We start from the raw sequence: 21,788 nt of genomic DNA on the forward strand, positions 1-21,788 counted from the left end.
TTATAAGAAATGTTTGGGTGAATCCACGAATTCTCCTGCGACATTTTTGAGCGAGAAAGAAGCAACGATCTGTGTTGTTACGACTACCGAATTGCCCGAAGAGTATTCTGAATTCCAAGATGTCTTTAGTGAGGTAGAGGCCGACAGACTCCCTCCACATAGGAACTACGATTGTAAAATCGAATTGGAACCTGGCACAAACCTTCCGTGCAGTAGAATTTATGCTCTAACTGAGCGAGAGGACGCTCACCTGAAGGAATACTTGGAAAAATATCTCGAAAATGGGTTCATACGACCATCTCAGTCCCCAGTCTCTTCACCACTTTTTTTCATCCCCAAAAAGAATGGGGAATTAAGAACTTGTATAGACTATCGAGCCATCAATCGGATCACCGTGAAGAACAGGTACCCCTTACCTTTAATCTCTGTCCTATTGGATCAAGTAAAGGGAGCACAAGTATATACCAAATTGGATTTAAGGGGGGCTTATCACCTAGTGCGTATACGAAAAGGTGATGAGTGGAAAACCGCCTTCCGAACAAAGCATGGACTATATGAATACCAAGTGATGCCCTATGGACTGTGTAATGCTCCTGCAGCATTCCAACACTTCATAAATGATGTGTTAAAGGAGTTCATAGATCAAACAGTCATAGTGTACTTGGATGATATACTGGTCTATTCCAACTCAGTGGAGGAGCACGAAGAGCAGGTGAAAAAGGTGCTACAAAGGTTACGGGAGAACAAACTATATGTTAAGTTGGAGAAATGCGCCTTCAAGGTTTCCTCTGTGGAATTCCTAGGCTTTGTGCTCTCCCCTGAAGGAATCACCATGGATGAAAACAAGATAAGAGCAGTAATGGATTGGGAATCCCCGAAATCGGTGAAGGAGATACAAAGTTTCATCGGTTTTGCCAACTTCTATCGAAGATTCATTCAAGACTTCTCTAAGAAATTGATTCCAATAACCAAGATGTTAAAGAAGGGGGTGAGTTTTGAGTGGTCAAAGGAGGCAGAAGAAGCATTCATGCTCTTGAAAAAAGACTTCACATCAGCACCAATTCTGCTTCATCCAGATCCTTCCGAACCATTCTATGTGGAAACGGATGCCTCTAACTTTGCCTTAGGAGGGGTATTATCACAAAGACACAAGACAACAGGGCAATTGCATCCAGTGGCCTTTCGATCACGAAAGTTGACCTCGGCCGAGGTTAACTATACCATCACGGAGAAGGAACTATTGGCAATAAAAGACGCCTTTAAAGATTGGAGGCACTACTTGATGGGCGCCAGACATGTAGTCACTGTCTATACGGATCATCGGAATTTGAAGTTTTTAAAATCTGCCAGAACGTTAACTCCCAGGCAATTGCGATGGTCCCTATATTTCGCAGACTACGATTTCATCATCACTTATCGGCCTGGATCACAAAATGGTAAGGCAGATGCCTTATCAAGATTGGGTTCAGAAGAAAATTCCGAAGAGATCCCGAGTCAAGAAATAATACCTGCAGAACGGGTGATTGGTGCGGTCTTAAAAGAATTCCCTGAAGGAGAAAATCAGAAGGTAATGACCTCAGAAGAAGTAGCTGAATGGTTAAAAGAAGATTCCAATCGAGAAGTAAAAGAGGGGTTACTGTATCACAAAGGAGCCCTATATCTGCCTACCCTGGAGATGCAACAAAAGGCCTTACAGGAATGTCACGATAATGTACTAGCAGGTCACAAAGGAATATCGAAGACCGAAGATCTGATCCGAAGAAGATTCTGGTGGCCAAATATGATCAAAGATATACATCAATATGTAGCCACATGTGAGACTTGCGCAAGGGGAAAATCGGAGAGACGAGCTCCACAAGGGTATTTGCAGCCTTTGCCTACTCCACCTTATCCTTGGCACACAGTCACCTTAGACCTGATTGTAGAATTACCCTCTAGTCAAGGTTTTGATACAATACTAGTTTGTGTAGATTCCTTTTCCAAAATGGCACATTTTATACCTTTGAAGGGAATACCCACTGCCAAGACACTAGCTCAAGTATTCAGTCAAAATATAGTTCGAGCTCATGGGATACCCAAGGTTTTAATCTCAGACAGGGGCTCCCAATTTCTTTCCCATTTTTGGAAATCATTCACTGAGAGGTTGAACATCGAATCCAGGTACACCACTAGTTACCACCCAGAAACAGATGGCCAAACTGAGAGAGCAAATCAAGAACTGGAACAATACCTTAGATTATGTCTGTTAGAACAAGAAGGGGAATGGCCAGAATATTTGTGGGCGGCTGAGTTCGCACATAATAATGCAAAAAATGTATCCACAGGCTATTCACCCTTTTATCTGAACACAGGTAGACATCCCAACCAATCTTTAAATTTTCAAGAAGCAGATGTCCCAGCAGTTACAGACTTAGTGGAACACATGACTAGGGTACATAGTTCGGCCATTAAAAATTTAATCATAGCAAAGGAAAATTACAAGCATTATGCAGACAAAAAGAGAAGAAAGGAACCAGAGTTACGAGAGGGTGATAAGGTTTGGTTGAACACTAAGAATCTAAGATTAAAAGGAAATAGGAAGTTTCAACCTAGGTTTATTGGCCCATATTCCATTGAGAAAAAGCAGAGTGCCTTGACTTATCGACTGAAGCTACCAACGGGATTATCTGTTCATCCAGTGTTTCATATTTCCTTATTAAAAAAGGCATCAAATGAGGTGCGCTTAAATCAACCACCTAAGCCAATTCAGACCGAACAAGGAGAGGAGTTTGAAGTGAAGCAAGTGTTAGACGCCAAGATTCGGAGAGGACACTTGTATTACCTTCTGGACTGGAAGGGTTTTGGACCCGAGGAAAGATCGTGGGAGTTGTCCACAGATGTCCATGCTCCAAGATTAATAGATGAGTTTCATAAGAAATTTCCAGACAAACCCAAGCCGAGAGGAGCTACTTTGAGGGAGGGTACTGTCAGGATTACAAACAAGAAGCCCAAGTCAAGACTCTCTGTGAGCGTTTTAGCTTTAAGGCGTAAGCTGAGACACCGAACCGAGAAAAGGGTCACAGGCAGTTTCCAAGATGGCGGTCCAATTAACCGCGGTAGGAAACTACGTGGCGCGTTCTAGTTCTGCGGTGCAATCATTGTCGAGCAGGTGTCAAGCGCGAACTGAGGCGCACTTCACCTGAACCGTGAGGAGGACAGTACGCACTAGAAAATTCCTCAGCAAATTTGAACTTCGAAGGCCAACGCAGTTTCAGAGATACTTCGGCTTCTAGCAGAGAAGCTTCAGACTACAGTAAGACTGTTCCGAATTAATTCTCCAGCAATGTACTAGCGAGCGCTCAGGCGAAATTTTCAAGAAGACGCTTGAGTCTAATTGTCTGCTATTACCATTTTAAGGAAGTACAATTATCCTAAGTGTGAAGAGACCAGAGTATAGGGCAAGAGCAATACCAGTCAGAAGGAGTACACGCTAACAAATTAGGTCGGCTAGCACAAATCACTAGCGGATAGCCAACCAGTAAAGAGAAGGTGATGCTAAGTCAGGACAACACTAATAAGAAGATTTCAACAACCTAAAGAAAAGACAAATCATTAATAAGACCAACTTGACCTAGGAGGTGAGGAATAGAGCAGGTAGTATACACTTATCCAGAAGACTAGAGGCAATAGTTTGAGAATAGTATTAACCCCAATATGTCGTTACAGAGAAACCAGGGTCAAGAATCACACAACCAAAAATAAGAAGAGGAGCAAGTTCACACCACATCAGGGTAGGTAGAGTTACAGAGGGGGAGTTGTGGGAGGGGTTAGGAGGAGTTCCAGCAGTAAAGTAATTAACGCATTTTTTACAGCAATATCTATTACAAGAAAGAACCAACAGCAGACGCCTGACGCTGAAGCAAGAAGCAGACGGTGTGAGCAGTCTCTTCTCTGTCCAATTCCCCTTTCCCCCTCTGGGGTTTCAGCATTGCGCGACTAACTAAAAGGCGCTTGTGGGAACACCTAGAAGGGGCATTGGGAGCTAACGTCCTTCTGCTCCCGTGCAAGTGGAACACAGCCTCTGACACATTATAACAACTAAAGTGGTTTAATCAAAAGTGTTTAGGTATTCTATAGCACGTGAGAGGAATTTGATTTCTTATGCAATCTCAAAATGAAAATTTCACACCTTCCATTTTCATTTCGTCTTATTTTACTTGACATTCTTTCCTCTGAAGGATGTATAAAAGTGAAGTTCCTTGCAAAACAAGAGCAGAGGAATATCCAGAAACAGTTTTCCTTAATAAAAAATGATGAGTCTGCATACCATATTTAAGTGGGAGCCCGGCTAGCTCAGTCGGTAGAGCATGAGACTCTTAATCTCATGGTCGTGGGTTCGAGCCCCACGTTGGGCGAAAACGAGTATTTTTTGCTGGATGATAGCATTGGCTCTCATAATATGGTGATTAATCTTGCATTAGACATGCACTAACTCCTAAAAATTGTATCTCCCTTGGTTACTCATTCATGAGAAATGTATCTCCAAGATTAGGTAGGGCCTGAGTCTAGGTTAACATACAGTGATATCACTCCTATTCAAGTACTAAACATGCCAACCTGAAGTGTAAAACATCCCCTAGGTGTAGTTAAGGCATCAGTTAGGAGTGAACTGAACACTCATGTTATGGGCAATTAGACTTAAAATAAAGTGTGGACAGCAGTAACGTTACTTTTGAAATGTGATGCTGAGTGAGCACACAGGGGAATTAGCTCAAATGGTAGAGCGCTCGCTTAGCATGCGAGAGGTAGCGGGATCGATGCCCGCATTCTCCATTTTAAAATTTGCATACATTTTACTTTTTAACTTGTAATTGCCATGGTTGTTGCAGAGTAAGAACAGAAAAGTCACAGATGGCTTTCAAATTTGGTGTCATTATAACAACTAAAGTGGTTTAATCAAAAGTGTTTAGGTATTCTATAGCACGTGAGAGGAATTTGATTTCTTATGCAATCTCAAAATGAAAATTTCACACCTTCCATTTTCATTTCGTCTTATTTTACTTGACATTCTTTCCTCTGAAGGATGTATAAAAGTGAAGTTCCTTGCAAAACAAGAGCAGAGGAATATCCAGAAACAGTTTTCCTTAATAAAAAATGATGAGTCTGCATACCATATTTAAGTGGGAGCCCGGCTAGCTCAGTCGGTAGAGCATGAGACTCTTAATCTCAGGGTCGTGGGTTCGAGCCCCACGTTGGGCGAAAACAAGTATTTTTTGCTGGATGATAGCATTGGCTCTCATAATATGGTGATTAATCTTGCATTAGACATGCACTAACTCCTAAAAATTGTATCTCCCTTGGTTACTCATTCATGAGAAATGTATCTCCAAGATTAGGTAGGGCCTGAGTCTAGGTTAACATGCAGTGATATCACTCCTATTCAAGTACTAAACATGCCAACCTGAAGTGTAAAACATCCCCTAGGTGTAGTTAAGGCATCAGTTAGGAGTGAACTGAACACTCATGTTATGGGCAATTAGACTTAAAATAAAGTGTGGACAGCAGTAACGTTACTTTTGAAATGTGATGCTGAGTGAGCACACAGGGGAATTAGCTCAAATGGTAGAGCGCTCGCTTAGCATGCGAGAGGTAGCGGGATCGATGCCCGCATTCTCCATTCTAAAATTTGCATACATTTTACTTTTTAACTTGTAATTGCCATGGTTGTTGCAGAGTAAGAACAGAAAAGTGACAGATGGCTTTCAAATTTGGTGTCATTATAACAACTAAAGTGGTTTAATCAAAAGTGTTTAGGTATTCTATAGCACGTGAGAGGAATTTGATTTCTTATGCAATCTCAAAATGAAAATTTCACACCTTCCATTTTCATTTCGTCTTATTTTACTTGACATTCTTTCCTCTGAAGGATGTATAAAAGTGAAGTTCCTTGCAAAGCAAGAGCAGAGGAATATCCAGAAACAGTTTTCCTTAATAAAAAATGATGAGTCTGCATACCATATTTAAGTGGGAGCCCGGCTAGCTCAGTCGGTAGAGCATGAGACTCTTAATCTCAGGGTCGTGGGTTCGAGCCCCACGTTGGGCGAAAACCAGTATTTTTTGCTGGATGATAGCATTGGCTCTCATAATATGGTGATTAATCTTGCATTAGACATGCACTAACTCCTAAAAATTGTATCTCCCTTGGTTACTCATTCATGAGAAATGTATCTCCAAGATTAGGTAGGGCCTGAGTCTAGGTTAACATACAGTGATATCACTCCTATTCAAGTACTAAACATGCCAACCTGAAGTGTAAAACATCCCCTAGGTGTAGTTAAGGCATCAGTTAGGAGTGAACTGAACACTCATGTTATGGGCAATTAGACTTAAAATACAGTGTGGACAGCAGTAACGTTACTTTTGAAATGTGATGCTGAGTGAGCACACAGGGGAATTAGCTCAAATGGTAGAGCGCTCGCTTAGCATACGAGAGGTAGCGGGATCGATGCCCGCATTCTCCATTCTAAAATTTGCATACATTTTACTTTTTAACTTGTAATTGCCATGGTTGTTGCAGAGTAAGAACAGAAAAGTCACAGATGGCTTTCAAATTTGGTGTCATTATAACAACTAAAGTGGTTTAATCAAAAGTGTTTAGGTATTCTATAGCACGTGAGAGGAATTTGATTTCTTATGCAATCTCAAAATGAAAATTTCACACCTTCCATTTTCATTTCGTCTTATTTTACTTGACATTCTTTCCTCTGAAGGATGTATAAAAGTGAAGTTCCTTGCAAAACAAGAGCAGAGGAATATCCAGAAACGGTTTTCCTTAATAAAAAATGATGAGTCTGCATACCATATTTAAGTGGGAGCCCGGCTAGCTCAGTCGGTAGAGCATGAGACTCTTAATATCAGGGTCGTGGGTTCGAGCCCCACGTTGGGCGAAAACGAGTATTTTTTGCTGGATGATTGCATTGGCTCTCATAATATGGTGATTAATCTTGCATTAGACATGCACTAACTCCTAAAAATTGTATCTCCCTTGGTTACTCATTCATGAGAAATGTATCTCCAAGATTAGGTAGGGCCTGAGTCTAGGTTAACATACAGTGATATCACTCCTATTCAAGTACTAAACATGCCAACCTGAAGTGTAAAACATCCCCTAGGTGTAGTTAAGGCATCAGTTAGGAGTGAACTGAACACTCATGTTATGGGCAATTAGACTTAAAATAAAGTGTGGACAGCAGTAACGTTACTTTTGAAATGTGATGCTGAGTGAGCACACAGGGGAATTAGCTCAAATGGTAGAGCGCTCGCTTAGCATGCGAGATGTAGCGGGATCGATGCCCGCATTCTCCATTCTAAAATTTGCATACATTTTACTTTTTAACTTGTAATTGCCATGGTTGTTGCAGAGTAAGAACAGAAAAGTCACAGATGGCTTTCAAATTTGCGGTCATTATAACAACTAAAGTGGTTTAATCAAAAGTGTTTAGGTATTCTATAGCATGTGAGAGGAATTTGATTTCTTATGCAATCTCAAAATGAAAATTTCACACCTTCCATTTTCATTTCGTCTTATTTTACTTGACATTCTTTCCTCTGAAGGATGTATAAAAGTGAAGTTCCTTGCAAAACAAGAGCAGAGGAATATCCAGAAACAGTTTTCCTTAATAAAAAATGATGAGTCTGCATACCATAACTCTTAATCTCAGGGTCGTGGGTTCGAGCCCCACGTTGGGCGAAAACGAGTATTTTTTGCTGGATGATAGCATTGGCTCTCATAATATGGTGATTAATCTTGCATTAGACATGCACTAACTCCTAAAAATTGTATCTCCCTTGGTTACTCATTCATGAGAAATGTATCTCCAAGATTAGGTAGGGCCTGAGTCTAGGTTAACATACAGTGATATCACTCCTATTCAAGTACTAAACATGCCAACCTGAAGTGTAAAACATCCCCTAGGTGTAGTTAAGGCATCAGTTAGGAGTGAACTGAACACTCATGTTATGGGCAATTAGACTTAAAATACAGTGTGGACAGCAGTAACGTTACTTTTGAAATGTGATGCTGAGTGAGCACACAGGGGAATTAGCTCAAATGGTAGAGCGCTCGCTTAGCATACGAGAGGTAGCGGGATCGATGCCCGCATTCTCCATTCTAAAATTTGCATACATTTTACTTTTTAACTTGTAATTGCCATGGTTGTTGCAGAGTAAGAACAGAAAAGTCACAGATGGCTTTCAAATTTGGTGTCATTATAACAACTAAAGTGGTTTAATCAAAAGTGTTTAGGTATTCTATAGCACGTGAGAGGAATTTGATTTCTTATGCAATCTCAAAATGAAAATTTCACACCTTCCATTTTCATTTCATCTTATTTTACTTGACATTCTTTCCTCTGAAGGATGTATGAAAGTGAAGTTCCTTGCAAAACAAGAGCAGAGGAATATCCAGAAACGGTTTTCCTTAATAAAAAATGATGAGTCTGCATACCATATTTAAGTGGGAGCCCGGCTAGCTCAGTCGGTAGAGCATGAGACTCTTAATATCAGGGTCGTGGGTTCGAGCCCCACGTTGGGCGAAAACGAGTATTTTTTGCTGGATGATTGCATTGGCTCTCATAATATGGTGATTAATCTTGCATTAGACATGCACTAACTCCTAAAAATTGTATCTCCCTTGGTTACTCATTCATGAGAAATGTATCTCCAAGATTAGGTAGGGCCTGAGTCTAGGTTAACATACAGTGATATCACTCCTATTCAAGTACTAAACATGCCAACCTGAAGTGTAAAACATCCCCTAGGTGTAGTTAAGGCATCAGTTAGGAGTGAACTGAACACTCATGTTATGGGCAATTAGACTTAAAATAAAGTGTGGACAGCAGTAACGTTACTTTTGAAATGTGATGCTGAGTGAGCACACAGGGGAATTAGCTCAAATGGTAGAGCGCTCGCTTAGCATGCGAGAGGTAGCGGGATCGATGCCCGCATTCTCCATTCTAAAATTTGCATACATTTTACTTTTTAACTTGTAATTGCCATGGTTGTTGCAGAGTAAGAACAGAAAAGTCACAGATGGCTTTCAAATTTGGTGTCATTATAACAACTAAAGTGGTTTAATCAAAAGTGTTTAGGTATTCTATAGCACGTGAGAGGAATTTGATTTCTTATGCAATCTCAAAATGAAAATTTCACACCTTCCATTTTCATTTCGTCTTATTTTACTTGACATTCTTTCCTCTGAAGGATGTATAAAAGTGAAGTTCCTTGCAAAACAAGAGCAGAGGAATATCCAGAAACAGTTTTCCTTAATAAAAAATGATGAGTCTGCATACCATATTTAAGTGGGAGCCCGGCTAGCTCAGTCGGTAGAGCATGAGACTCTTAATCTCATGGTCGTGGGTTCGAGCCCCACGTTGGGCGAAAACGAGTATTTTTTGCTGGATGATAGCATTGGCTCTCATAATATGGTGATTAATCTTGCATTAGACATGCACTAACTCCTAAAAATTGTATCTCCCTTGGTTACTCATTCATGAGAAATGTATCTCCAAGATTAGGTAGGGCCTGAGTCTAGGTTAACATACAGTGATATCACTCCTATTCAAGTACTAAACATGCCAACCTGAAGTGTAAAACATCCCCTAGGTGTAGTTAAGGCATCAGTTAGGAGTGAACTGAACACTCATGTTATGGGCAATTAGACTTAAAATAAAGTGTGGACAGCAGTAACGTTACTTTTGAAATGTGATGCTGAGTGAGCACACAGGGGAATTAGCTCAAATGGTAGAGCGCTCGCTTAGCATGCGAGAGGTAGCGGGATCGATGCCCGCATTCTCCATTTTAAAATTTGCATACATTTTACTTTTTAACTTGTAATTGCCATGGTTGTTGCAGAGTAAGAACAGAAAAGTCACAGATGGCTTTCAAATTTGGTGTCATTATAACAACTAAAGTGGTTTAATCAAAAGTGTTTAGGTATTCTATAGCACGTGAGAGGAATTTGATTTCTTATGCAATCTCAAAATGAAAATTTCACACCTTCCATTTTCATTTCGTCTTATTTTACTTGACATTCTTTCCTCTGAAGGATGTATAAAAGTGAAGTTCCTTGCAAAACAAGAGCAGAGGAATATCCAGAAACAGTTTTCCTTAATAAAAAATGATGAGTCTGCATACCATATTTAAGTGGGAGCCCGGCTAGCTCAGTCGGTAGAGCATGAGACTCTTAATCTCAGGGTCGTGGGTTCGAGCCCCACGTTGGGCGAAAACAAGTATTTTTTGCTGGATGATAGCATTGGCTCTCATAATATGGTGATTAATCTTGCATTAGACATGCACTAACTCCTAAAAATTGTATCTCCCTTGGTTACTCATTCATGAGAAATGTATCTCCAAGATTAGGTAGGGCCTGAGTCTAGGTTAACATGCAGTGATATCACTCCTATTCAAGTACTAAACATGCCAACCTGAAGTGTAAAACATCCCCTAGGTGTAGTTAAGGCATCAGTTAGGAGTGAACTGAACACTCATGTTATGGGCAATTAGACTTAAAATAAAGTGTGGACAGCAGTAACGTTACTTTTGAAATGTGATGCTGAGTGAGCACACAGGGGAATTAGCTCAAATGGTAGAGCGCTCGCTTAGCATGCGAGAGGTAGCGGGATCGATGCCCGCATTCTCCATTCTAAAATTTGCATACATTTTACTTTTTAACTTGTAATTGCCATGGTTGTTGCAGAGTAAGAACAGAAAAGTGACAGATGGCTTTCAAATTTGGTGTCATTATAACAACTAAAGTGGTTTAATCAAAAGTGTTTAGGTATTCTATAGCACGTGAGAGGAATTTGATTTCTTATGCAATCTCAAAATGAAAATTTCACACCTTCCATTTTCATTTCGTCTTATTTTACTTGACATTCTTTCCTCTGAAGGATGTATAAAAGTGAAGTTCCTTGCAAAGCAAGAGCAGAGGAATATCCAGAAACAGTTTTCCTTAATAAAAAATGATGAGTCTGCATACCATATTTAAGTGGGAGCCCGGCTAGCTCAGTCGGTAGAGCATGAGACTCTTAATCTCAGGGTCGTGGGTTCGAGCCCCACGTTGGGCGAAAACCAGTATTTTTTGCTGGATGATAGCATTGGCTCTCATAATATGGTGATTAATCTTGCATTAGACATGCACTAACTCCTAAAAATTGTATCTCCCTTGGTTACTCATTCATGAGAAATGTATCTCCAAGATTAGGTAGGGCCTGAGTCTAGGTTAACATACAGTGATATCACTCCTATTCAAGTACTAAACATGCCAACCTGAAGTGTAAAACATCCCCTAGGTGTAGTTAAGGCATCAGTTAGGAGTGAACTGAACACTCATGTTATGGGCAATTAGACTTAAAATAAAGTGTGGACAGCAGTAACGTTACTTTTGAAATGTGATGCTGAGTGAGCACACAGGGGAATTAGCTCAAATGGTAGAGCACTCGCTTAGCATGCGAGAGGTAGCGGGATCGATGCCCGCATTCTCTATTCTAAAATTTGCATACATTTTACTTTTTAACTTGTAATTGCCATGGTTGTTGCAGAGTAAGAACAGAAAAGTCACAGATGGCTTTCAAATTTGGTGTCATTATAACAACTAAAGTGGTTTAATCAAAAGTGTTTAGGTATTCTATAGCACGTGAGAGGAATTTGATTTCTTATGCAATCTCAAAATGAAAATTTCACACCTTCCATTTTCATTTCGTCTTATTTTACTTGACATTCTTTCCTCTGAAGGATGTATAAAAGTGAAGTTCCTTGCAAAACAAGAGCAGAGGAATATCCAGAAACGGTTTTCCTTAATAAAAAATGATGAGTCTGCATACCATATTTAAGTGGGAGCCCGGCTAGCTCAGTCGGTAGAGCATGAGACTCTTAATATCAGGGTCGTGGGTTCGAGCCCCACGTTGGGCGAAAACGAGTATTTTTTGCTGGATGATTGCATTGGCTCTCATAATATGGTGATTAATCTTGCATTAGACATGCACTAACTCCTAAAAATTGTATCTCCCTTGGTTACTCATTCATGAGAAATGTATCTCCAAGATTAGGTAGGGCCTGAGTCTAGGTTAACATACAGTGATATCACTCCTATTCAAGTACTAAACATGCCAACCTGAAGTGTAAAACATCCCCTAGGTGTAGTTAAGGCATCAGTTAGGAGTGAACTGAACACTCATGTTATGGGCAATTAGACTTAAAATACAGTGTGGACAGCAGTAACGTTACTTTTGAAATGTGATGCTGAGTGAGCACACAGGAGAATTAGCTCAAATGGTAGAGCGCTCGCTTAGCATACGAGAGGTAGCGGGATCGATGCCCGCATTCTCCATTCTAAAATTTGCATACATTTTACTTTTTAACTTGTAATTGCCATGGTTGTTGCAGAGTAAGAACAGAAAAGTCACAGATGGCTTTCAAATTTGGTGTCATTATAACAACTAAAGTGGTTTAATCAAAAGTGTTTAGGTATTCTATAGCACGTGAGAGGAATTTGATTTCTTATGCAATCTCAAAATGAAAATTTCACACCTTCCATTTTCATTTCGTCTTATTTTACTTGACATTCTTTCCTCTGAAGGATGTATGAAAGTGAAGTTCCTTGCAAAACAAGAGCAGAGGAATATCCAGAAACGGTTTTCCTTAATAAAAAATGATGAGTCTGCATACCATATTTAAGTGGGAGCCCGGCTAGCTCAGTCGGTAGAGCATGAGACTCTTAATATCAGGGTCGTGGGTTCGAGCCCCACGTTGGGCGAAAACGAGTATTTTTTGCTGGATGATTGCATTGGCTCTCATAATATGGTGATTAATCTTGCATTAGACATGCACTAACTCCTAAAAATTGTATCTCCCTTGGTTACTCATTCATGAGAAATGTATCTCCAAGATTAGGTAGGGCCTGAGTCTAGGTTAACATACAGTGATATCACTCCTATTCAAGTACTAAACATGCCAACCTGAAGTGTAAAACATCCCCTAGGTGTAGTTAAGGCATCAGTTAGGAGTGAACTGAACACTCATGTTATGGGCAATTAGACTTAAAATAAAGTGTGGACAGCAGTAACGTTACTTTTGAAATGTGATGCTGAGTGAGCACACAGGGGAATTAGCTCAAATGGTAGAGCGCTCGCTTAGCATGCGAGAGGTAGCGGGATCGATGCCCGCATTCTCCATTCTAAAATTTGCATACATTTTACTTTTTAACTTGTAATTGCCATGGTTGTTGCAGAGTAAGAACAGAAAAGTCACAGATGGCTTTCAAATTTGGTGTCATTATAACAACTAAAGTGGTTTAATCAAAAGTGTTTAGGTATTCTATAGCACGTGAGAGGAATTTGATTTCTTATGCAATCTCAAAATGAAAATTTCACACCTTCCATTTTCATTTCGTCTTATTTTACTTGACATTCTTTCCTCTGAAGGATGTATAAAAGTGAAGTTCCTTGCAAAACAAGAGCAGAGGAATATCCAGAAACAGTTTTCCTTAATAAAAAATGATGAGTCTGCATACCATATTTAAGTGGGAGCCCGGCTAGCTCAGTCGGTAGAGCATGAGACTCTTAATCTCATGGTCGTGGGTTCGAGCCCCACGTTGGGCGAAAACGAGTATTTTTTGCTGGATGATAGCATTGGCTCTCATAATATGGTGATTAATCTTGCATTAGACATGCACTAACTCCTAAAAATTGTATCTCCCTTGGTTACTCATTCATGAGAAATGTATCTCCAAGATTAGGTAGGGCCTGAGTCTAGGTTAACATACAGTGATATCACTCCTATTCAAGTACTAAACATGCCAACCTGAAGTGTAAAACATCCCCTAGGTGTAGTTAAGGCATCAGTTAGGAGTGAACTGAACACTCATGTTATGGGCAATTAGACTTAAAATAAAGTGTGGACAGCAGTAACGTTACTTTTGAAATGTGATGCTGAGTGAGCACACAGGGGAATTAGCTCAAATGGTAGAGCGCTCGCTTAGCATGCGAGAGGTAGCGGGATCGATGCCCGCATTCTCCATTTTAAAATTTGCATACATTTTACTTTTTAACTTGTAATTGCCATGGTTGTTGCAGAGTAAGAACAGAAAAGTCACAGATGGCTTTCAAATTTGGTGTCATTATAACAACTAAAGTGGTTTAATCAAAAGTGTTTAGGTATTCTATAGCACGTGAGAGGAATTTGATTTCTTATGCAATCTCAAAATGAAAATTTCACACCTTCCATTTTCATTTCGTCTTATTTTACTTGACATTCTTTCCTCTGAAGGATGTATAAAAGTGAAGTTCCTTGCAAAACAAGAGCAGAGGAATATCCAGAAACAGTTTTCCTTAATAAAAAATGATGAGTCTGCATACCATATTTAAGTGGGAGCCCGGCTAGCTCAGTCGGTAGAGCATGAGACTCTTAATCTCAGGGTCGTGGGTTCGAGCCCCACGTTGGGCGAAAACAAGTATTTTTTGCTGGATGATAGCATTGGCTCTCATAATATGGTGATTAATCTTGCATTAGACATGCACTAACTCCTAAAAATTGTATCTCCCTTGGTTACTCATTCATGAGAAATGTATCTCCAAGATTAGGTAGGGCCTGAGTCTAGGTTAACATGCAGTGATATCACTCCTATTCAAGTACTAAACATGCCAACCTGAAGTGTAAAACATCCCCTAGGTGTAGTTAAGGCATCAGTTAGGAGTGAACTGAACACTCATGTTATGGGCAATTAGACTTAAAATAAAGTGTGGACAGCAGTAACGTTACTTTTGAAATGTGATGCTGAGTGAGCACACAGGGGAATTAGCTCAAATGGTAGAGCACTCGCTTAGCATGCGAGAGGTAGCGGGATCGATGCCCGCATTCTCCATTCTAAAATTTGCATACATTTTACTTTTTAACTTGTAATTGCCATGGTTGTTGCAGAGTAAGAACAGAAAAGTCACAGATGGCTTTCAAATTTGGTGTCATTATAACAACTAAAGTGGTTTAATCAAAAGTGTTTAGGTATTCTATAGCACGTGAGAGGAATTTGATTTCTTATGCAATCTCAAAATGAAAATTTCACACCTTCCATTTTCATTTCGTCTTATTTTACTTGACATTCTTTCCTCTGAAGGATGTATAAAAGTGAAGTTCCTTGCAAAACAAGAGCAGAGGAATATCCAGAAACAGTTTTCCTTAATAAAAAATGATGAGTCTGCATACCATATTTAAGTGGGATCCCGGCTAGCTCAGTCGGTAGAGCATGAGACTCTTAATCTCAGGGTCGTGGGTTCGAGCCCCACGTTGGACGAAAAGGAGTATTTTTTGCTGGATGATAGCATTGGCTCTCATAATATGGTGATTAATCTTGCATTAGACATGCACTAACTCCTAAAAATTGTATCTCCCTTGGTTACTCATTCATGAGAAATGTATCTCCAAGATTAGGTAGGGCCTGAGTCTAGGTTAACATACAGTGATATCACTCCTATTCAAGTACTAAACATGCCAACCTGAAGTGTAAAACATCCCCTAGGTGTAGTTAAGGCATCAGTTAGGAGTGAACTGAACACTCATGTTATGGGCAATTAGACTTAAAATAAAGTGTGGACAGCAGTAACGTTACTTTTGAAATGTGATGCTGAGTGAGCACACAGGGGAATTAGCTCAAATGGTAGAGCGCTCGCTTAGCATGCGAGAGGTAGCGGGATCGATGCCCGCATTCTCCATTTTAAAATTTGCATACATTTTACTTTTTAACTTGTAATTGCCATGGTTGTTGCAGAGTAAGAACAGAAAAGTCACAGATGGCTTTCAAATTTGGTGTCATTATAACAACTAAAGTGGTTTAATCAAAAGTGTTTAGGTATTCTATAGCACGTGAGAGGAATTTGATTTCTTATGCAATCTCAAAATGAAAATTTCACACCTTCCATTTTCATTTCGTCTTATTTTACTTGACATTCTTTCCTCTGAAGGATGTATAAAAGTGAAGTTCCTTGCAAAACAAGAGCAGAGGAATATCCAGAAGCGGTTTTCCTTAATAAAAAATGATGAGTCTGCATACCATATTTAAGTGGGAGCCCGGCTAGCTCAGTCGGTAGAGCATGAGACTCTTAATATCAGGGTCGTGGGTTCGAGCCCCACGTTGGGCGAAAACGAGTATTTTTTGCTGGATGATTGCATTGGCTCTCATAATATGGTGATTAATCTTGCATTAGACATGCACTAACTCCTAAAAATTGTATCTCCCTTGGTTACTCATTCATGAGAAATGTATCTCCAAGATTAGGTAGGGCCTGAGTCTAGGTTAACATACAGTGATATCACTCCTATTCAAGTACTAAACATGCCAACCTGAAGTGTAAAACATCCCCTAGGTGTAGTTAAGGCATCAGTTAGGAGTGAACTGAACACTCATGTTATGGGCAATTAGACTTAAAATAAAGTGTGGACAGCAGTAACGTTACTTTTGAAATGTGATGCTGAGTGAGCACACAGGGGAATTAGCTCAAATGGTAGAGCGCTCGCTTAGCATGCGAGATGTAGCGGGATCGATGCCCGCATTCTCCATTCTAAAATTTGCATACATTTTACTTTTTAACTTGTAATTGCCATGGTTGTTGCAGAGTAAGAACAGAAAAGTCACAGATGGCTTTCAAATTTGGTGTCATTATAACAACTAAAGTGGTTTAATCAAAAGTGTTTAGGTATTCTATAGCATGTGAGAGGAATTTGATTTCTTATGCAATCTCAAAATGAAAATTTCACACCTTCCATTTTCATTTCGTCTTATTTTACTTGACATTCTTTCCTCTGAAGGATGTATAAAAGTGAAGTTCCTTGCAAAACAAGAGCAGAGGAATATCCAGAAACAGTTTTCCTTAATAAAAAATGATGAGTCTGCATACCATAACTCTTAATCTCAGGGTCGTGGGTTCGAGCCCCACGTTGGGCGAAAACGAGTATTTTTTGCTGGATGATAGCATTGGCTCTCATAATATGGTGATTAATCTTGCATTAGACATGCACTAACTCCTAAAAATTGTATCTCCCTTGGTTACTCATTCATGAGAAATGTATCTCCAAGATTAGGTAGGGCCTGAGTCTAGGTTAACATACAGTGATATCACTCCTATTCAAGTACTAAACATGCCAACCTGAAGTGTAAAACATCCCCTAGGTGTAGTTAAGGCATCAGTTAGGAGTGAACTGAACACTCATGTTATGGGCAATTAGACTTAAAATACAGTGTGGACAGCAGTAACGTTACTTTTGAAATGTGATGCTGAGTGAGCACACAGGGGAATTAGCTCAAATGGTAGAGCGCTCGCTTAGCATACGAGAGGTAGCGGGATCGATGCCCGCATTCTCCATTCTAAAATTTGCATACATTTTACTTTTTAACTTGTAATTGCCATGGTTGTTGCAGAGTAAGAACAGAAAAGTCACAGATGGCTTTCAAATTTGGTGTCATTATAACAACTAAAGTGGTTTAATCAAAAGTGTTTAGGTATTCTATAGCACGTGAGAGGAATTTGATTTCTTATGCAATCTCAAAATGAAAATTTCACACCTTCCATTTTCATTTCGTCTTATTTTACTTGACATTCTTTCCTCTGAAGGATGTATAAAAGTGAAGTTCCTTGCAAAACAAGAGCAGAGGAATATCCAGAAACGGTTTTCCTTAATAAAAAATGATGAGTCTGCATACCATATTTAAGTGGGAGCCCGGCTAGCTCAGTCGGTAGAGCATGAGACTCTTAATATCAGGGTCGTGGGTTCGAGCCCCACGTTGGGCGAAAACGAGTATTTTTTGCTGGATGATTGCATTGGCTCTCATAATATGGTGATTAATCTTGCATTAGACATGCACTAACTCCTAAAAATTGTATCTCCCTTGGTTACTCATTCATGAGAAATGTATCTCCAAGATTAGGTAGGGCCTGAGTCTAGGTTAACATACAGTGATATCACTCCTATTCAAGTACTAAACATGCCAACCTGAAGTGTAAAACATCCCCTAGGTGTAGTAAAGGCATCAGTTAGGAGTGAACTGAACACTCATGTTATGGGCAATTAGACTTAAAATAAAGTGTGGACAGCAGTAACGTTACTTTTGAAATGTGATGCTGAGTGAGCACACAGGGGAATTAGCTCAAATGGTAGAGCGCTCGCTTAGCATGCGAGATGTAGCGGGATCGATGCCCGCATTCTCCATTCTAAAATTTGCATACATTTTACTTTTTAACTTGTAATTGCCATGGTTGTTGCAGAGTAAGAACAGAAAAGTCACAGATGGCTTTCAAATTTGGTGTCATTATAACAACTAAAGTGGTTTAATCAAAAGTGTTTAGGTATTCTATAGCATGTGAGAGGAATTTGATTTCTTATGCAATCTCAAAATGAAAATTTCACACCTTCCATTTTCATTTCGTCTTATTTTACTTGACATTCTTTCCTCTGAAGGATGTATAAAAGTGAAGTTCCTTGCAAAACAAGAGCAGAGGAATATCCAGAAACAGTTTTCCTTAATAAAAAATGATGAGTCTGCATACCATAACTCTTAATCTCAGGGTCGTGGGTTCGAGCCCCACGTTGGGCGAAAACGAGTATTTTTTGCTGGATGATAGCATTGGCTCTCATAATATGGTGATTAATCTTGCATTAGACATGCACTAACTCCTAAAAATTGTATCTCCCTTGGTTACTCATTCATGAGAAATGTATCTCCAAGATTAGGTAGGGCCTGAGTCTAGGTTAACATACAGTGATATCACTCCTATTCAAGTACTAAACATGCAACCTGAAGTGTAAAACATCCCCTAGGTGTAGTTAAGGCATCAGTTAGGAGTGAACTGAACACTCATGTTATGGGCAATTAGACTTAAAATACAGTGTGGACAGCAGTAACGTTACTTTTGAAATGTGATGCTGAGTGAGCACACAGGGGAATTAGCTCAAATGGTAGAGCGCTCGCTTAGCATACGAGAGGTAGCGGGATCGATGCCCGCATTCTCCATTCTAAAATTTGCATACATTTTACTTTTTAACTTGTAATTGCCATGGTTGTTGCAGAGTAAGAACAGAAAAGTCACAGATGGCTTTCAAATTTGGTGTCATTATAACAACTAAAGTGGTTTAATCAAAAGTGTTTAGGTATTCTATAGCACGTGAGAGGAATTTGATTTCTTATGCAATCTCAAAATGAAAATTTCACACCTTCCATTTTCATTTCGTCTTATTTTACTTGACATTCTTTCCTCTGAAGGATGTATGAAAGTGAAGTTCCTTGCAAAACAAGAGCAGAGGAATATCCAGAAACGGTTTTCCTTAATAAAAAATGATGAGTCTGCATACCATATTTAAGTGGGAGCCCGGCTAGCTCAGTCGGTAGAGCATGAGACTCTTAATATCAGGGTCGTGGGTTCGAGCCCCACGTTGGGCGAAAACAAGTATTTTTTGCTGGATGATTGCATTGGCTCTCATAATATGGTGATTAATCTTGCATTAGACATGCACTAACTCCTAAAAATTGTATCTCCCTTGGTTACTCATTCATGAGAAATGTATCTCCAAGATTAGGTAGGGCCTGAGTCTAGGTTAACATACAGTGATATCACTCCTATTCAAGTACTAAACATGCCAACCTGAAGTGTAAAACATCCCCTAGGTGTAGTTAAGGCATCAGTTAGGAGTGAACTGAACACTCATGTTATGGGCAATTAGACTTAAAATAAAGTGTGGACAGCAGTAACGTTACTTTTGAAATGTGATGCTGAGTGAGCACACAGGGGAATTAGCTCAAATGGTAGAGCGCTCGCTTAGCATGCGAGAGGTAGCGGGATCGATGCCCGCATTCTGCATTCTAAAATTTGCATACATTTTACTTTTTAACTTGTAATTGCCATGGTTGTTGCAGAGTAAGAACAGAAAAGTCACAGATGGCTTTCAAATTTGGTGTCATTATAACAACTAAAGTGGTTTAATCAAAAGTGTTTAGGTATTCTATAGCACGTGAGAGGAATTTGATTTCTTATGCAATCTCAAAATGAAAATTTCACACCTTCCATTTTCATTTCGTCTTATTTTACTTGACATTATTTCCTCTGAAGGATGTATAAAAGTGAAGTTCCTTGCAAAACAAGAGCAGAGGAATATCCAGAAACAGTTTTCCTTAATAAAAAATGATGAGTCTGCATACCATATTTAAGTGGGAGCCCGGCTAGCTCAGTCGGTAGAGCATGAGACTCTTAATCTCATGGTCGTGGGTTCGAGCCCCACGTTGGGCGAAAACGAGTATTTTTTGCTGGATGATAGCATTGGCTCTCATAATATGGTGATTAATCTTGCATTAGACATGCACTAACTCCTAAAAATTGTATCTCCCTTGGTTACTCATTCATGAGAAATGTATCTCCAAGATTAGGTAGGGCCTGAGTCTAGGTTAACATACAGTGATATCACTCCTATTCAAGTACTAAACATGCCAACCTGAAGTGTAAAACATCCCCTAGGTGTAGTTAAGGCATCAGTTAGGAGTGAACTGAACACTCATGTTATGGGCAATTAGACTTAAAATAAAGTGTGGACAGCAGTAACGTTACTTTTGAAATGTGATGCTGAGTGAGCACACAGGGGAATTAGCTCAAATGGTAGAGCGCTCGCTTAGCATGCGAGAGGTAGCGGGATCGATGCCCGCATTCTCCATTTTAAAATTTGCATACATTTTACTTTTTAACTTGTAATTGCCATGGTTGTTGCAGAGTAAGAACAGAAAAGTCACAGATGGCTTTCAAATTTGGTGTCATTATAACAACTAAAGTGGTTTAATCAAAAGTGTTTAGGTATTCTATAGCACGTGAGAGGAATTTGATTTCTTATGCAATCTCAAAATGAAAATTTCACACCTTCCATTTTCATTTCGTCTTATTTTACTTGACATTCTTTCCTCTGAAGGATGTATAAAAGTGAAGTTCCTTGCAAAACAAGAGCAGAGGAATATCCAGAAACAGTTTTCCTTAATAAAAAATGATGAGTCTGCATACCATATTTCAGTGGGAGCCCGGCTAGCTCAGTCGGTAGAGCATGAGACTCTTAATCTCAGGGTCGTGGGTTCGAGCCCCACGTTGGGCGAAAACAAGTATTTTTTGCTGGATGATAGCATTGGCTCTCATAATATGGTGATTAATCTTGCATTAGACATGCACTAACTCCTAAAAATTGTATCTCCCTTGGTTACTCATTCATGAGAAATGTATCTCCAAGATTAGGTAGGGCCTGAGTCTAGGTTAACATGCAGTGATATCACTCCTATTCAAGTACTAAACATGCCAACCTGAAGTGTAAAACATCCCCTAGGTGTAGTTAAGGCATCAGTTAGGAGTGAACTGAACACTCATGTTATGGGCAATTAGACTTAAAATAAAGTGTGGACAGCAGTAACGTTACTTTTGAAATGTGATGCTGAGTGAGCACACAGGGGAATTAGCTCAAATGGTAGAGCGCTCGCTTAGCATGCGAGAGGTAGCGGGATCGATGCCCGCATTCTCCATTCTAAAATTTGCATACATTTTACTTTTTAACTTGTAATTGCCATGGTTGTTGCAGAGTAAGAACAGAAAAGTCACAGATGGCTTTCAAATTTGGTGTCATTATAACAACTAAAGTGGTTTAATCAAAAGTGTTTAGGTATTCTATAGCACGTGAGAGGAATTTGATTTCTTATGCAATCTCAAAATGAAAATTTCACACCTTCCATTTTCATTTCGTCT

The 21,788-nt window shown here is 39.6% G+C and overlaps 20 non-coding genes across 20 annotated transcripts; all 20 read left to right on the forward strand.

Moving 5' to 3' along the window:
• Positions 1-4,321: 4,321 nt before the first annotated feature.
• TRNAK-CUU (transfer RNA lysine (anticodon CUU)) lies at positions 4,322-4,394 on the forward strand. Its single transcript has one exon. It is a non-coding gene; the product is annotated as a tRNA-Lys (tRNA).
• A 345-nt stretch (positions 4,395-4,739) lies between these two features.
• On the forward strand, positions 4,740-4,812 carry TRNAA-AGC (transfer RNA alanine (anticodon AGC)). The gene has a single exon. It is a non-coding gene; the product is annotated as a tRNA-Ala (tRNA).
• A 353-nt stretch (positions 4,813-5,165) lies between these two features.
• TRNAK-CUU (transfer RNA lysine (anticodon CUU)) lies at positions 5,166-5,238 on the forward strand. The gene has a single exon. It is a non-coding gene; the product is annotated as a tRNA-Lys (tRNA).
• A 345-nt stretch (positions 5,239-5,583) lies between these two features.
• Positions 5,584-5,656, forward strand: TRNAA-AGC (transfer RNA alanine (anticodon AGC)). The gene has a single exon. It is a non-coding gene; the product is annotated as a tRNA-Ala (tRNA).
• Positions 5,657-6,009: 353 nt separating this feature from the next.
• On the forward strand, positions 6,010-6,082 carry TRNAK-CUU (transfer RNA lysine (anticodon CUU)). The gene has a single exon. It is a non-coding gene; the product is annotated as a tRNA-Lys (tRNA).
• A 2,836-nt stretch (positions 6,083-8,918) lies between these two features.
• TRNAA-AGC (transfer RNA alanine (anticodon AGC)) lies at positions 8,919-8,991 on the forward strand. The gene has a single exon. It is a non-coding gene; the product is annotated as a tRNA-Ala (tRNA).
• A 353-nt stretch (positions 8,992-9,344) lies between these two features.
• On the forward strand, positions 9,345-9,417 carry TRNAK-CUU (transfer RNA lysine (anticodon CUU)). Its single transcript has one exon. It is a non-coding gene; the product is annotated as a tRNA-Lys (tRNA).
• Positions 9,418-9,762: 345 nt separating this feature from the next.
• On the forward strand, positions 9,763-9,835 carry TRNAA-AGC (transfer RNA alanine (anticodon AGC)). Its single transcript has one exon. It is a non-coding gene; the product is annotated as a tRNA-Ala (tRNA).
• Positions 9,836-10,188: 353 nt separating this feature from the next.
• On the forward strand, positions 10,189-10,261 carry TRNAK-CUU (transfer RNA lysine (anticodon CUU)). The gene has a single exon. It is a non-coding gene; the product is annotated as a tRNA-Lys (tRNA).
• A 345-nt stretch (positions 10,262-10,606) lies between these two features.
• On the forward strand, positions 10,607-10,679 carry TRNAA-AGC (transfer RNA alanine (anticodon AGC)). Its single transcript has one exon. It is a non-coding gene; the product is annotated as a tRNA-Ala (tRNA).
• A 353-nt stretch (positions 10,680-11,032) lies between these two features.
• On the forward strand, positions 11,033-11,105 carry TRNAK-CUU (transfer RNA lysine (anticodon CUU)). Its single transcript has one exon. It is a non-coding gene; the product is annotated as a tRNA-Lys (tRNA).
• A 2,033-nt stretch (positions 11,106-13,138) lies between these two features.
• TRNAA-AGC (transfer RNA alanine (anticodon AGC)) lies at positions 13,139-13,211 on the forward strand. Its single transcript has one exon. It is a non-coding gene; the product is annotated as a tRNA-Ala (tRNA).
• Positions 13,212-13,564: 353 nt separating this feature from the next.
• On the forward strand, positions 13,565-13,637 carry TRNAK-CUU (transfer RNA lysine (anticodon CUU)). The gene has a single exon. It is a non-coding gene; the product is annotated as a tRNA-Lys (tRNA).
• A 345-nt stretch (positions 13,638-13,982) lies between these two features.
• Positions 13,983-14,055, forward strand: TRNAA-AGC (transfer RNA alanine (anticodon AGC)). Its single transcript has one exon. It is a non-coding gene; the product is annotated as a tRNA-Ala (tRNA).
• Positions 14,056-14,408: 353 nt separating this feature from the next.
• On the forward strand, positions 14,409-14,481 carry TRNAK-CUU (transfer RNA lysine (anticodon CUU)). Its single transcript has one exon. It is a non-coding gene; the product is annotated as a tRNA-Lys (tRNA).
• A 1,189-nt stretch (positions 14,482-15,670) lies between these two features.
• Positions 15,671-15,743, forward strand: TRNAA-AGC (transfer RNA alanine (anticodon AGC)). Its single transcript has one exon. It is a non-coding gene; the product is annotated as a tRNA-Ala (tRNA).
• A 4,490-nt stretch (positions 15,744-20,233) lies between these two features.
• TRNAK-CUU (transfer RNA lysine (anticodon CUU)) lies at positions 20,234-20,306 on the forward strand. Its single transcript has one exon. It is a non-coding gene; the product is annotated as a tRNA-Lys (tRNA).
• Positions 20,307-20,651: 345 nt separating this feature from the next.
• Positions 20,652-20,724, forward strand: TRNAA-AGC (transfer RNA alanine (anticodon AGC)). Its single transcript has one exon. It is a non-coding gene; the product is annotated as a tRNA-Ala (tRNA).
• A 353-nt stretch (positions 20,725-21,077) lies between these two features.
• Positions 21,078-21,150, forward strand: TRNAK-CUU (transfer RNA lysine (anticodon CUU)). The gene has a single exon. It is a non-coding gene; the product is annotated as a tRNA-Lys (tRNA).
• A 345-nt stretch (positions 21,151-21,495) lies between these two features.
• On the forward strand, positions 21,496-21,568 carry TRNAA-AGC (transfer RNA alanine (anticodon AGC)). Its single transcript has one exon. It is a non-coding gene; the product is annotated as a tRNA-Ala (tRNA).
• Positions 21,569-21,788: the final 220 nt, after the last annotated feature.

This window comes from Triturus cristatus, chromosome 4_1 (assembly GCF_964204655.1).
Source record: "Triturus cristatus chromosome 4_1, aTriCri1.1, whole genome shotgun sequence".
Lineage (NCBI taxonomy): Eukaryota > Metazoa > Chordata > Amphibia > Caudata > Salamandridae > Triturus > Triturus cristatus.